Source organism: Borostomias antarcticus (genome assembly GCF_949987555.1).
Source record: "Borostomias antarcticus genome assembly, chromosome: 6".
NCBI classification, from domain to species: Eukaryota; Metazoa; Chordata; class Actinopteri; order Stomiiformes; family Stomiidae; genus Borostomias; species Borostomias antarcticus.
This window is the reverse complement of record NC_140239.1, coordinates 13,690,995-13,703,853: the sequence shown is the minus strand read 5'-3', so window position 1 is coordinate 13,703,853 and position 12,859 is coordinate 13,690,995. Positions and strand designations below refer to the sequence as shown.

General features: G+C 44.2%; 1 protein-coding gene across 1 annotated transcript in view; it reads left to right on the top strand.

Annotated features, from left to right (window-relative positions):
• The window catches only part of LOC311310843 (tricarboxylate transport protein B, mitochondrial), a gene marked incomplete at its 5' end in the record, with an annotated part of 48,609 nt that overhangs the window by 26,179 nt on the left and 9,571 nt on the right, over positions 1-12,859 (top strand). The gene's annotated exons all lie outside the window — the stretch shown is intronic.

Sequence of the window (12,859 nt, the reverse complement as noted above, 5' to 3'; positions counted from 1 at the left end):
GCAGACTGTCCTGCGTTGGTGTGACACCAAGGTCCGTTCAGCCTTATGTGAGACTGTGACCTAGTGTGGTGATCCATGTCTCTGAAACTCTACAGTGAGGACCAGTATAACGGCAGCCTGCCACACTGGGCTTCTAAATAAATACAAGAGAATGTTGTTCCCTTCGTGTGGCAAGGGACCTACTGGCCATGTAGAATACACCATGTCTTCCTACTAGGAGAGAGAGAGAGAGAAAGAGAGAGAGAGAGAGAGAGAGAGAGAGGAAGAGAGGGAGAGAGAGAGAGAAAGAGAGAGAGAGAGAGAGAGAGGGAGAGAGAGAATAGCTGAATCCCAAATCGCGCACTTAGGCGAAAGTGCAGAGCACTCGCGGCCTTGTGGCCTTACATGCGCGTTCCCGCTAAGTCCACAAGGGCTCAGGGTAGTTCCAAAACGGAATTGCTAGGTCCACAAGTGCGCCACGCCGCCATTTTGCGCACTGTAACCGCACTTACCGAAAGTCCGCAATTTCACGGACTTAGGAGCAGAAAATACCCACAGCCCACCGCGTCTCATGTGACACAGTGCTTGAGTGCATCCGAGTCATGATCCGAGTGCATCACACATAAATGATGACATTTGCAGATAACACAACATTTATCTTGAAATCCACATGCTGCAAACATATCCCACCCAACCTAATTTTTTAATTATTATTAAATTAAAACAGACGTCAATCGGTCAATTTGCAGAGCTGAAGGGAGCGTCAGAGCAGCCTCTGCGTCGGAGGAACGCGGCAGCCAATGAAAACGAAGTGGGAGGGGCATTGAGCGAAACTGGAAGTGCTGTCCCATTTAATTCACGGCCCTGCACCCTCTGGCCCTTCCAGCTGACGTCAATTAAGTGCTCAGGCCTCAGGCCACAAGTGCGAGGGGCCGCAAGTGCGGTTTGCGCACTCAGATTGGGATTCAGCTAATGTGTTTGTTCCTGTCTGACAGAGAAGTGTTCCTGTCTAACAGTGAAGTGAGGTGAGCTGTGACTATAAACAAACAAACAAACAAATAAACAAACACAAAACCTGATGGTGATGTAGAGAAAAGCAGGAGAAGAGTAGAATGATAGAGAACAGAGAGAGAGAGGGACAGAGGGAGGGCAGCAAAGGGGGGGCGGGGGGTGGAGAGGGAGAAAGTGGAGGGTAGTGTTCTCTCCTCTCCTCCTTCTCTCCTCTTCTACTTCTCTCCTCCCCTCTCTTCTCCTTTCCTCTCCTCCCCTCTCCTCCCACCCTCTCTCCTCTCCTCTCCCTGTCTGCCTTATCCCATCCTGTCCTGCGTTTCACCATTCCATCTATAAATAACCACACTGGCATCCTCTGATTAAGGGGATGTCTACAACACGCACGCACGCACACACGCACGCACACACACACACACACACACACACACACACACACACACACACACACACACACACACACACACACACACACACACACACACACACACACACACACACACACACACACCACCTCCTTAGGTGAGATGTGAGATGGAACATTGGGCTGGCTTCCATAGCAGCAGTTGCCGGGGCATCCATTCTCATGCTGAGTTGTCAGGTTACTGATTTCATCTTCATCAAGAAGACGAGGAATTAAAATCACTTCACACACACACACACACACACACACAAACACACACACACACACACACACACACACACACAGAAACACACACACACACACACACAGAAACACACACACACACACACACACACAGAAACACACACACACACACACACACAGAAACACACACAGAAACACACACATACACACACACACACAGAAACATGTAAATGGGAGATAGTTACAAAACCTCTCCTCTCGAACACAGCATATGGAAAATAATAATGTACCTCCATATTGCAATAGAAACTTTATAACATTTACAAACCATTAAGGCTAGAGGGAATAACGCGCTCCTCTCTGATCACAGGCATACACTATAACGTTAATAATGGAAGCTGGTGCTGAATGAGTAACGTTACTGCACAGGGAATACAGTTGTGACGTGATTTTAATAGCACCGACTTACAGGCAAACTTGGCAGGCCTGAGTTTGACCGCGTTCAATACACCGGTCTTCTCTAGCCAAACTGTAAAGCAATGGAGCTAGCTAGATACAGCTACATAATATACCGAGTTGAATTGGATTAACGTGACCATCTAACGCAGGGGTCGGCAACCCGTGGCTCTGGAGACGCATGCGTCTCTTCAGCCTCCTTAGTGGCTCCCCAGCTGGCACACGACCTTCAACGTTGAAATATAGTTGGATTAATGTCAGTCGTCGTTTCAACCTTGAAACAATATTGAATGCTCAATGGTTGAAAAAGGTTGATAAAATACTTATAAATCAATGTTGAAATTCTGTTGAAGATCTGTACGTTGATGTACAACACCGTCAACATGATGTCTTCAACCTGCCTTATAGCCCTTAAATGCACAATATGTGTAAAAAGTGGCCCAACGGAGTTTTTGCTTTATATATCTTTGCAATAAATTACTTTTATTGGTCACAAATCCTTATTTTGCGCTTGCATAAAGAATGAGATTCGAATTTCCTTTTGTGGACCTCCGAGGATGTCCTATTATGGACACTGTAGTTTCTTTGGACATTTTGTTGCGGTGCATTGTGTGTAATGTTTGTCTCGCACTAGCTGGACGTAGCTAGTATCTACTTATATACAAGCTGAGCAATGTGCCAGTCATTCCCTTGTTGTCCAACCTTTTCCGCTACTTGTTGGAACTTGTAAACTTACTATATTGTTTAGCTTGCTAGCTGAGTTGGTTTTGCTTTCGCGTTTTAACATAGGCTACATCCTGGGTCGTATTGTGCTGTAGAGGTTGTCTGTTTAGAAAGCTAAAAGCTGTTACCAGCCGGCAGATTGACTGTGAATGCCTTTTACTGTAGCATTGCTGTATAGTATGTCACAAAATGTGTTTGTGTGTGTGCATGCCAGTGCCACAAACACTTATTTTTCACATTATTGTTGGATTGATGTTGTTTCTATTTGCACAGTTGTCAGTGTTGCAACCCCATTCACTGCTGTTGTAGGCCTACATGTCCATCTTGATTCTTATGTAAAATAAAATTTTAAAAAGTTCACACCTTTGTACTCTGTGGTTACTTGATTGAAAAGTAAGAAGTTGAAACAAAGTTGCAGTTTCAACAGTGATGCAAAGTTGACTCAAATACCTTAATTTACCCAAGTTGATTTCAAAGTTGATTCACCTTTTAAATTCAACACATATTCAGCAGTGATTGTAAGACCTTAATTCACCCATGTTTAAAAGTAAGATGTTGGAACAACGTTGCGATATCAATGTTAATTCACCTTTCAAAATCAAAACTTAATCCAACGTTGATTCACATAGTCACATGATGTTGAATCACCCGTGAATACACGTTGAAATGCCAGCTGGGTCCCTTTGGCCTTGACAAAAAAGCATGAAAATGAATAACGGTTATTTATTAATTTAATTTGTATTTATATATTATTTTATTTTTGTTTATTTTGTTGCAGTTATCTTGGAGTTCAAGGTGATACCTACTTAAAATCAAATTAAAAAATGTTTTTGTTATAATTTGTCAACTTATGGCGCGTTCCAGGCCACCCGTAACTTGTGTTTTTCCGACCTTTTACACGTGAAAATGCACTGGAATGGCAGTCAAACCCGTAACTTCCCACCCATGAACTCGTACCAGATCGATGTACTCCCAGTTGCGCTCTCTGATGTCACACAGCCCTCTAAGCAAGATGGCAGCCCCCATGGGTATGGCGACAAAGATAACTTTAGGGCAACGTAAAGTAAATTTGTACGTTGTAATCAAAATAATACAAACGAATATGCATTACAATCTGCTATGTGTATGTAATGATGCCCAAATATGTTCACAAGAGATAGCTAGTGCTAGCTAGCTAACATTAAGGTAAACCTGAACGTGACCATGCAAACGGCGAAAAGTCGATGATGTCAATAAATAAAATGTAACGTACGATTTCTTAGTATAGCGAAATTAGGCATACAATGTTTAGCTTGCCAGCTCTGACAATGTGCCAAATCTCAAGCTTTTACCATATCGGCTTGTTTACATTTATCCAGAATGCCATGCATTCCGACAGTTTGCCTGGAACGCTATGAAGTCGTGAGTCGTGACTTGAAGTCGTAACTTACGGGCTCAAAATCCTATCTGGAACGCGGCATAAAATATGCGTCACATCCACGTAGCCCTCGCCTTTACCTGCAGGCAGTTTCTTGAGTGTGCGACCCCCTCGGTAAGCTAACCACATGACTAAGCATGAATAAATCCAAAAGAAAAGTCTCAGAAGAAAATAGAGTTTAATTCTGCATGGACAGATTAATTTGCCTTCACCGCCAACGACGCTGGCTTACCTGTGTGCTAGCCCTTTTCAGTCCTGTCGTCGCATGCTCGCTCCTGCCAGACTACAGTCCTTTCACCCTCCATTCACTTCGCCGTCAAAATAAATCGGTGTCTATATACAAATAGGCTGTCCAGGGGAGACGTGCTGAAACGCTTCGCTGCTTGTTATGTTATGTTATGTTATTTTTATTTATAATGCGCCCCCCAACCAACTGTTACATCAGCCCGGGGCGCAGCCCGGGTACAAAAAGAGACAAACAAAAACAAAGGACTGCAGAGACACAAAATGAAACTACATTTAAGACACAAGACAAGGACATAAATTATAGATCGTCTGTGACAAAGAGGTGAGTTTTAAGATGTGCTCTAAAAGAGTCCAGGGTGGTGGCGGACTTGATGTTCAGAGGAAGCTTGTTCCATAGCCCAGGTGCCATCACAGAGAATGCACGGTCTCCCTTTGTGACAAGTTTTGACCGTGGGACCTTCAGGGTCATCTGGTTGTCAGATCTGAGCTGGGGACCAGGCCTGAAGTTGGTAGGTTGGTCCAGGAGATCTTTGATGTAAGCTGGGGCGAGACCATTGAGGGCTTTGAAGACATATGTAAGTATCTTGAATTTCACTCTGCGCTTCACAGGGAGCCAGTGAAGGGAGGAGAGGACAGGAGAAATGTGTTCCCTCATCTTAGTGCCTGTCACCAGCCTGGCAGCGGCATTTTGGACTAGCTGCATGCTGTGGATGGTCTTGTCGGTGACCCCGGCATAGAGGGCATTACAATAGTCCAGTCTGGAGAAGATGAGCATTAGTACGACCCTCCGTAGGTCGCTGGAGGAGAGGAAGGACTTGATTTTGGATACTGTGCGTAGTTGGAAAAAACAGGATTGCACCACAGATCTCACTTGCTTGTCAAACTTGAGGTCTGTGTCAAATATGACCCCAAGTTTTCTGACGTGGGATTTTTCAAGGGTGGACAAACTTCCTAGATAATTTCTGATCTGACTGATCGAGGTGGAGTTGCCGATCAGAAGGATTTCACTCTTGGTGTCATTGAGCTGCAGGAAGTTTTGTGACATCCACTCCTTTATGTCCCGCAAGCAGTCCTTCAGACGGTCCAGCCCAGAGGGATCGTCTGCCCTGAGTGGAAGATAGATTTCAGTATCGTCTGCATAGCAATGGAAGGAAATCTTATGGCGATGAATGACTTGGCTGAGGGACAGCATGTAGATGGAGAAAAGGATGGGACCCAGTATTGAGCCCTGAGGGACCCCGCAGGTGAGGTTGACACGGCAGGATGAATGGTTGGCTATATTCACTGAAAAGGTCCTGTTGTTGAGGTAGGACTTGAACCAGGACAGGGCTGTGTTGGTGATGCCAACCCCCTGTTGGAGGCGGTCGAGGTGGATGGTGTGATCTATAGTATCAAATGCTGCACTGAGATCCAGGAGAACCAGTGCAGCACATTTCCCTGAGTCAACGATGAGGAGTAGGTCGTTTAACACCTTCAAGACCTTGTCTGGAACATGTGAAAACCTTATTGGAAAGCAAAGGCCTCAGATATCCCAAACTGGAAGACCTCGATTGGCTGGAAAAGTTTTACTTCATGCTGGATATGACAAGTCACTTAAACACGCTGAATAAAAATCTGAAGGGAAAGGGAAGCACGGCCCTGCAGATGCTGGAGGATGTTTTGGCGTTTGAGCGCAAGATGACAGTGTTTGCCAGAGATGTACAGAGTGGTATGCTCTCTCACTTCCCCTCCCTGAGAGAGTTCAAAGAGAACAATCACATCAATTGTGATTATTTACACCGTGCAATTATGGAAATGCAAGCTGCATTTAGAGAAAGATTCAGCGAGTTCAGTAAGGAAAAAAACACTCTGTCCTTCCCTGTCACACCGCTGGACATTGACCCATCCCTGCTGAACATATCCGCATTCACAGGAGTAGGCCTAAGTCAGCCCGATCTTGAACTTGAACTGGCTGACATAGCGGATAAAAACTTATGGGTGTCCAAGTTCAAAAGCCTGACAGCGGATCTCGAAGAAGTCGCCCATCAGAACGCCTCTCTCGCTAAAGAGCACAAATGGAGTGATATTGAAAACCTCCCCAAACCCGACAAACTTGTTTTTGAAACATGGAGTGCCATTCCCGACATGTATATATGAACATGAAAAAGTATGCATTTGGAGTCCTGTCCATCTTTGAGTCAACATACTTATGCGAGCAAGTTTTCTCGAGCATGAACTTCATAAAGTCCAAATATCGCTCCCGCCTCACAAATGAGAGCCTACAGTCCTGTCTGAAGATCAAAGTCACATCTTACAGGACCGACATAGGGAAGATCTGCAGCGAGCTTCAGAAACAGAAGTCACATTAAACAGATGAGAACACTAGCATTTAATAGGCTATTATTTTTCAGAAAAAAACATTTATTTTAGACCCGGAGCTGATTTTTTGTATGTTCAGGTGCTTCGGTTGATTGCTGGCCGAGAAAGAAACCCGAAGAGGATGAGAGCACACTGAAATGGACTTGTCACAAATGATCCTAATTTTATGTTTACTTTTTTAAAGCTGCTAAGCTGCGGCTATATGTTTTATTTATATTAAAGTGCACAAGTTTTTATTTAAATTTTACACAAATACGGGCAGGACTCAAATAGGCCTGCATAGGTCAGTGTTTAATTTATTTCAAAGTAGGCCTACACATGCACACTGCACTTCTGTTTGTTGTAACAGGTAAAATTAAAAAAAGATTAAAACTTTTAAAAGTTTATAAGCCGTGTTATGTTTTGCGGCTCCAGACTATTTTTATTTAGTGGAAGAGGGGGCAAAATGGCTCTTTTGATAGTAAAGGTTGCAGACCCCTGTTATAAGCTGATAATTGATAAGCGGCTGTGTAAATGTTTAAATATATTACATGAATATGTCACCGAAGATGGTTTATGAGGAATGTTGTGTGGAGGTTCAGTGAAAGACATTAAACTAGACACTAAAGGTCTATCTGTATTCTTCTCCACATCCCCACTCTCAAACGAGGTGTTCCCTGAGTCTCTGTCCATCTGGACCAAGGTATGCAGGCCTCTGCTGGACGGGAGAGAGGAGTGTGATGGGAGGGAGCGGGTGCTGGAGCCTGTACTGACTGATCTCAATGGCTCCATGTTCCACTGCACTGCCCAGAACCCTCTGTGCTCCATGGACGCACACACACGACTCATAGTGTTTGGTGAATGTGTCTATGTATGGGGTTGTTTTTATTAGTCTATTCTCTATGGCTTCAAAAACAAAGCACAAAAAGCACATAAGTCCGTAACAGACTTCAATATGAGAAAGGGTGACTTCAATGTGGGAGGCAAATAGTTCCTGGTAAGAATCTAGAGGCTATGTGTCTGAGAATCAAATGAAATATAAGAAATGTATACAAGTAATAAAATAAACCCACAGAAGATGATCTAAGACTTATCTCGCTACATTAGCTGATGCAACGTGCTGTAAGGAGATGCCGGGCCTGACCACCATGCTGCTCTTTCTGACCCTCACATTGGGCTGACCTGATCAGGAAATGGAGGGCCATTTTCAGGGGTGGCGTTAGAAATTTTGGGCCCTGTAAAATAATATAATATTGGGCCCCCCAAACCAAGACCTTATGATAATAATAATATTAATAATAATCATCATTATCATCATCATTAAAAAAATAAAATAATAAAATAATAATAATAATGGTTTATGGGGGCCCCTGGAAGTGCAGGGCCCTTGGAATCGTTCTAACCTCCCCCCTCCTTACAGCTCCAATACAAGAACTAAAAGAGCACAATAATCATCCCTAGTATGACAACTTCCATGTTGTCATACTGCCTTTGGGATTAACTTTAGCTGGGCTAGTGTTGTCTGAGCTCTCAGCATTAATAGTTCAAAGGTTTGTTCACAAGTACACAAGCACAAATGTAAATCTGGACAGAACAACCAGAAGTCTTCTGAATGAAAGCACACCCCATCTAGTCAATATACCTTGAATATGTTTCCAATGGCCCTGTGGTAATATAACTGTAGCAGTAAGGCTGGCAGATGGTTGTCTTTTTTTCAAATTGTTTTACATTATGTGGGCTGGCCCACTAGTCTATCACATCTCTATGTGCTATTCGAAGGGCAAGAAATGCACTGTATCATGAAGTCCTTGAATAAAGAATGAATACTGTATGACATGGATGTAAAGTCTGATGCTTTAGTTTATTTGAGATATAATTTGTTTTGGTGTGAATTTGAACTTGTATAGTCATGTTTCAAGATTCCAAGTCAATCAAGATTTCCAAATTTGGACTTGGAAGTGTTGATGGATGCTGGTCTCACCAGCCTGTTTAGAGACTTTTGAGAAGGGGCGAACCTTTGCTCCAGGGTGACATCTCTTCTTCAGGTCTTTGGCAATGCCCGCATGCAGCTCAAAGGCTTTCACACACATCATTACTTGTTTGGGAGAACCCCAGTTGTCGTGATAATTATTTTGTCTCAGATTTTCTGCTAAAGCCTTTTTCTGTGCTTCAGTTGCAGCTGAGCTGTTCTTTTTTTTGGAATCTGAAGGTTTTCTAAGAGGTTTCTCTGGGCTGGTGAGTTTCAGTCCACGCTCAATCATTGCACGTTTCTCTTCAAAACTCACCTGCAGTGTCTCGGGGGATGGCGTAGATGTGACTTCACGAGGCCTGCTGCTTACACTCTCACTGTTGGGCAGTTGGTCAGTAACGTGAGGCTGGTTATCTGTTTTGGTGGTATTCTGGGTTTGGGCTGTAAAGGCTCTCACAGGCCGGGATGACTTAATGCTAGACTCCAGTAGGTCCCTGTGCTTAATAGAGATGACTGGTGTCTCCATACCTTGGGAGTACAGATGACATGGTGGTTGTGAGACTGATGATACCTTTTCAGCTGGACTATCTTTCAATCCTGACCCGATTTTAGAATCTGGTGGTTTTCTAAGAGGTTTCTCTGGGCTGGTGAGTATGAGTTCACGTTCAAACATCTCACGCTTCTCTTCAAAGCTCAGTTGCAGTGCTTCTGGGGATGGCGTAGGTCTGACTTCACGAGGCCTGCTGCTTTCACTCTCACTGTTGGGCAGTTGGTCAGTAACGTGAGGCTGGTTATCTGTTTTGGTGGTATTCTGGGTTTGGGCTGTAAAGGCTCTCACAGGCCGGGATGACTTGATGCTAGACTTCAGTAGGTCCCTGTGCTCACGAGAGATCAACGGTGTCTCCATACCTTGGGAGTACAGATGACATGGTGGTCGTGAGACTGATGATACCTTTTCAGCTGGACTGTCTTGCAATCCTGACCCAATTTTGGAATCTGGGGGTTTTCTAAGAGGTTTCTCTGGGCTGGTGAGTATGAGTTCACATTCAAACATCTCACGCTTCTCTTCAAAGCTCAGTTGCAGTGCCTCTGGGGATGGCGTAGGTCTGACTTCACGAGGCCTGCTGCTTTCACTCTCACTGTTGGGCAGTTGGTCAGTAACGTGAGGCTGATTATCTGTTTTGGTGGTATTCTGGGTTTGGGCTGTAAAGGCTCTCACAGGCCGGGATGACTTGATGCTAGACTTCAGTAGGTCCCTGTGCTCAAGAGAGATGAACGGTGTCTCCATACCTTGGGAGAACAGATGACATGGTGGATGTGAGACTGATGAGACCTTTTCAGCTGGACTGTTTTGCAATCCTGACCCGATTGTGGAATCTGGAGGTTTTCTAAGAGGTTTCTCTGGGCTGGTGAGTATCAGTTCACGTTCAAACATTGCACACTTCTCTTCAAAGCTCAGTTGCAGGGACTCTGGGGATAGCGTAGGTCTGACTTCACGAGGCCTGCTGCTTTCACTCTCACTGTTGGGCAGTTGGTCAGTAACGTGAGGCTGGTTATCTGTTTTGGTGGTATTCTGGGTTTGGGCTGTAAAGGCTCTCACAGGCCGGGATGACTTGATGCTAGACTTCAGTAGGTCCCTGTGCTCACGAGAGATTAACGGTGTCTCCATACCTTGGGAGTACAGATGACATGGTGGTCGTGAGACTGATGAGACCTTTTCAACTGGACTGGCTTTCAATCCTGACCCAATTTTGGAATCTGGATGTTTTCTAAGAGGTTTCTTTGGGCTGGTGAGTATCAGTTCACGTTCAAACATCTCACGCTTCTCTTCAAAGCTCAGTTGCAGTGCCTCTGGGGATGGCGTAGGTCTGACTTCACGAGGCCTGCTGCTTTCACTCTCACTGTTAGGCAGTTGGTCAGTAACGTGAGGCTGGTTATCTGTTTTGGTGGTATTCTGGGTTTGGGCTGTAAAGACTCTCACAGGCCGGGGTGACTTGATGCTAGACTTCAGTAGGTCCCTGTGCTCAAGAGAGATCAATGGTGTCTCCATGCCTTGAGAGAACAGATGACATGGTGGTCGTGAGACTGATGATAACTTTTCACCTGGACTTTCAATCCTAACTCGATTTTGGAATCTGAAGTTTGTTTGTCTTTCTGTCTGATCTTCCTGATTATTAAGGTGACGCCCAGATTTGGCAGCAGTGCCATTTCGGGGTAATTTTCCCAAAAAAAAATCTGGGCTAGTTAGGATCAGTCCATGTTTAATCTTCATACATTTACTTTCAAAGCTGGGCTCAGGGCTGTCCAGCTGGTTCTGAGGGATGAATGGCTGGTTCAGCTCAGACCTGCAACCAGGACTTGTCTGGTTGTTAGTGAAGATTGGATTGCCATCAGAAATCCCTAATGGGGAGTGGCCTGCTTCAGTCCTCTCAGGCCCACTGCTGGACGTGTCATTTCCAGAGTCTTGACAGCTCACTTGGACATCGAGGAACCTTCTCTGACTGCTGTTGTGATGTGAATCACTTTCAGAACATGAATAATAGTAATCTTTGCAGCTGCAGCATGAGGTGCATTTATATTGGTTGTAGTGTGAACTATATTCAGTATGAGAATTGACATCGTCTTGTCCTTGTCCTTCCTGACTTGTATACATCTGGCTTCTAGGTTCTTCCAGGTGGTCTAAGCAGCTGCTGTACTTGTCCAACGGTGCCCTTTTCAGATAAAAAGACTAATGACTTTTGATGATTTCAACCAATACATTTAAATTGAAATGTGTCATGCAACACGCACGCACACACACACACACACACACACACACACACACACACACACACACACACACACACACACACTCCAAATGTATGGGTACTGTATACACTGAACAAATAATATCAATATAAACTTACCAATCAACGTCTTCACAGTCACAGTCATCCTAAGTTATGAAGGAAATTCAAGATGGTTGACATTCAAGTATTCACAAAGACAGAGAAAATTCAGAATCGTTTGAATTGTGAATTATTAAAGTACAGTACAATTCAACTTTGATTTCCAACCTCAGTCTCTCCTTGAAGATTTCTGTATAGATTTAGTATCCAAGACAGTATCAGGACCAGAGCGAGTAGAAACAGAACACCCTTGCAGATAACTAACGTTACATCAGCATCAAGATCCTGGAACAGAGGCCTAGTTGCCGCATTAAGACCCTGGAACCCTAGAGACCTAGGTGGCAACGTTTCTCGGGTTCTAGTGAACATAATGGCAAAGAATCTTCTCCAACATTTTCATCTGCAAATCTTCCGCGACATTTTCACTGTCCGTCAAAGAAAATCCACAGCACTGACATTTCTCCACTTTTTACAGCTTGATATAGGCTACTTGCAGTAGTTACGTGTTTATGTTTGGCTACATCATAATGCGACTTGGTGTGATGTCACAGGCGGGAGAAAGAACTTGGCTGTGTACGAATGTCCATACTACATATAGTAGGCTATACTGCAACTCACATAGCCTACTACTATTTAGTAGGTACAACTCCACGAAAACATGTTTAGTATGCGAGATTAATGTAGTAGGCTATACCCGACACCATCTAGTGAAAGTGACGGGCTCCGGCTCGCATACGGTTCATGTTAATTTACAATATTGAGCTAGCCCGGCTTTGGAGTTGGTCATCCAGCAGGCTCGATCCCCACCTTTCTGCATAATCTAACGTTACCCACACTCTTGTTAGACACTTCACTAGATACTAGACACTAGGCAATGATGTAACGTTAGCTGGGAAGCTAGCTAGCTTGCAGTAAAAGCCGATACATCTAAACAAAAAAACAAATTGATTTGGCATACAATCTACCCACAAAGCATGGTCTTGTCATCTAACCACGCAGATATTAATATTTTTAGTGCTATATTTACCATAGTCGTCTTCATTCTCTGAAGCGATGTATCGAAGTACGGTGGCTTACCGCGCTTGCGTAAGCAGTTTCACATACAACTGCGCTGGTTGGAGCGAACGTGTATGTATGTATGTATGTATGTATGTATGTGTGTATCAGTGGAGGCTCGTCCATTGAGGCAGGGGAGGATCAGTCCTCCTCAGTTTTTGGATAGAAGAGAG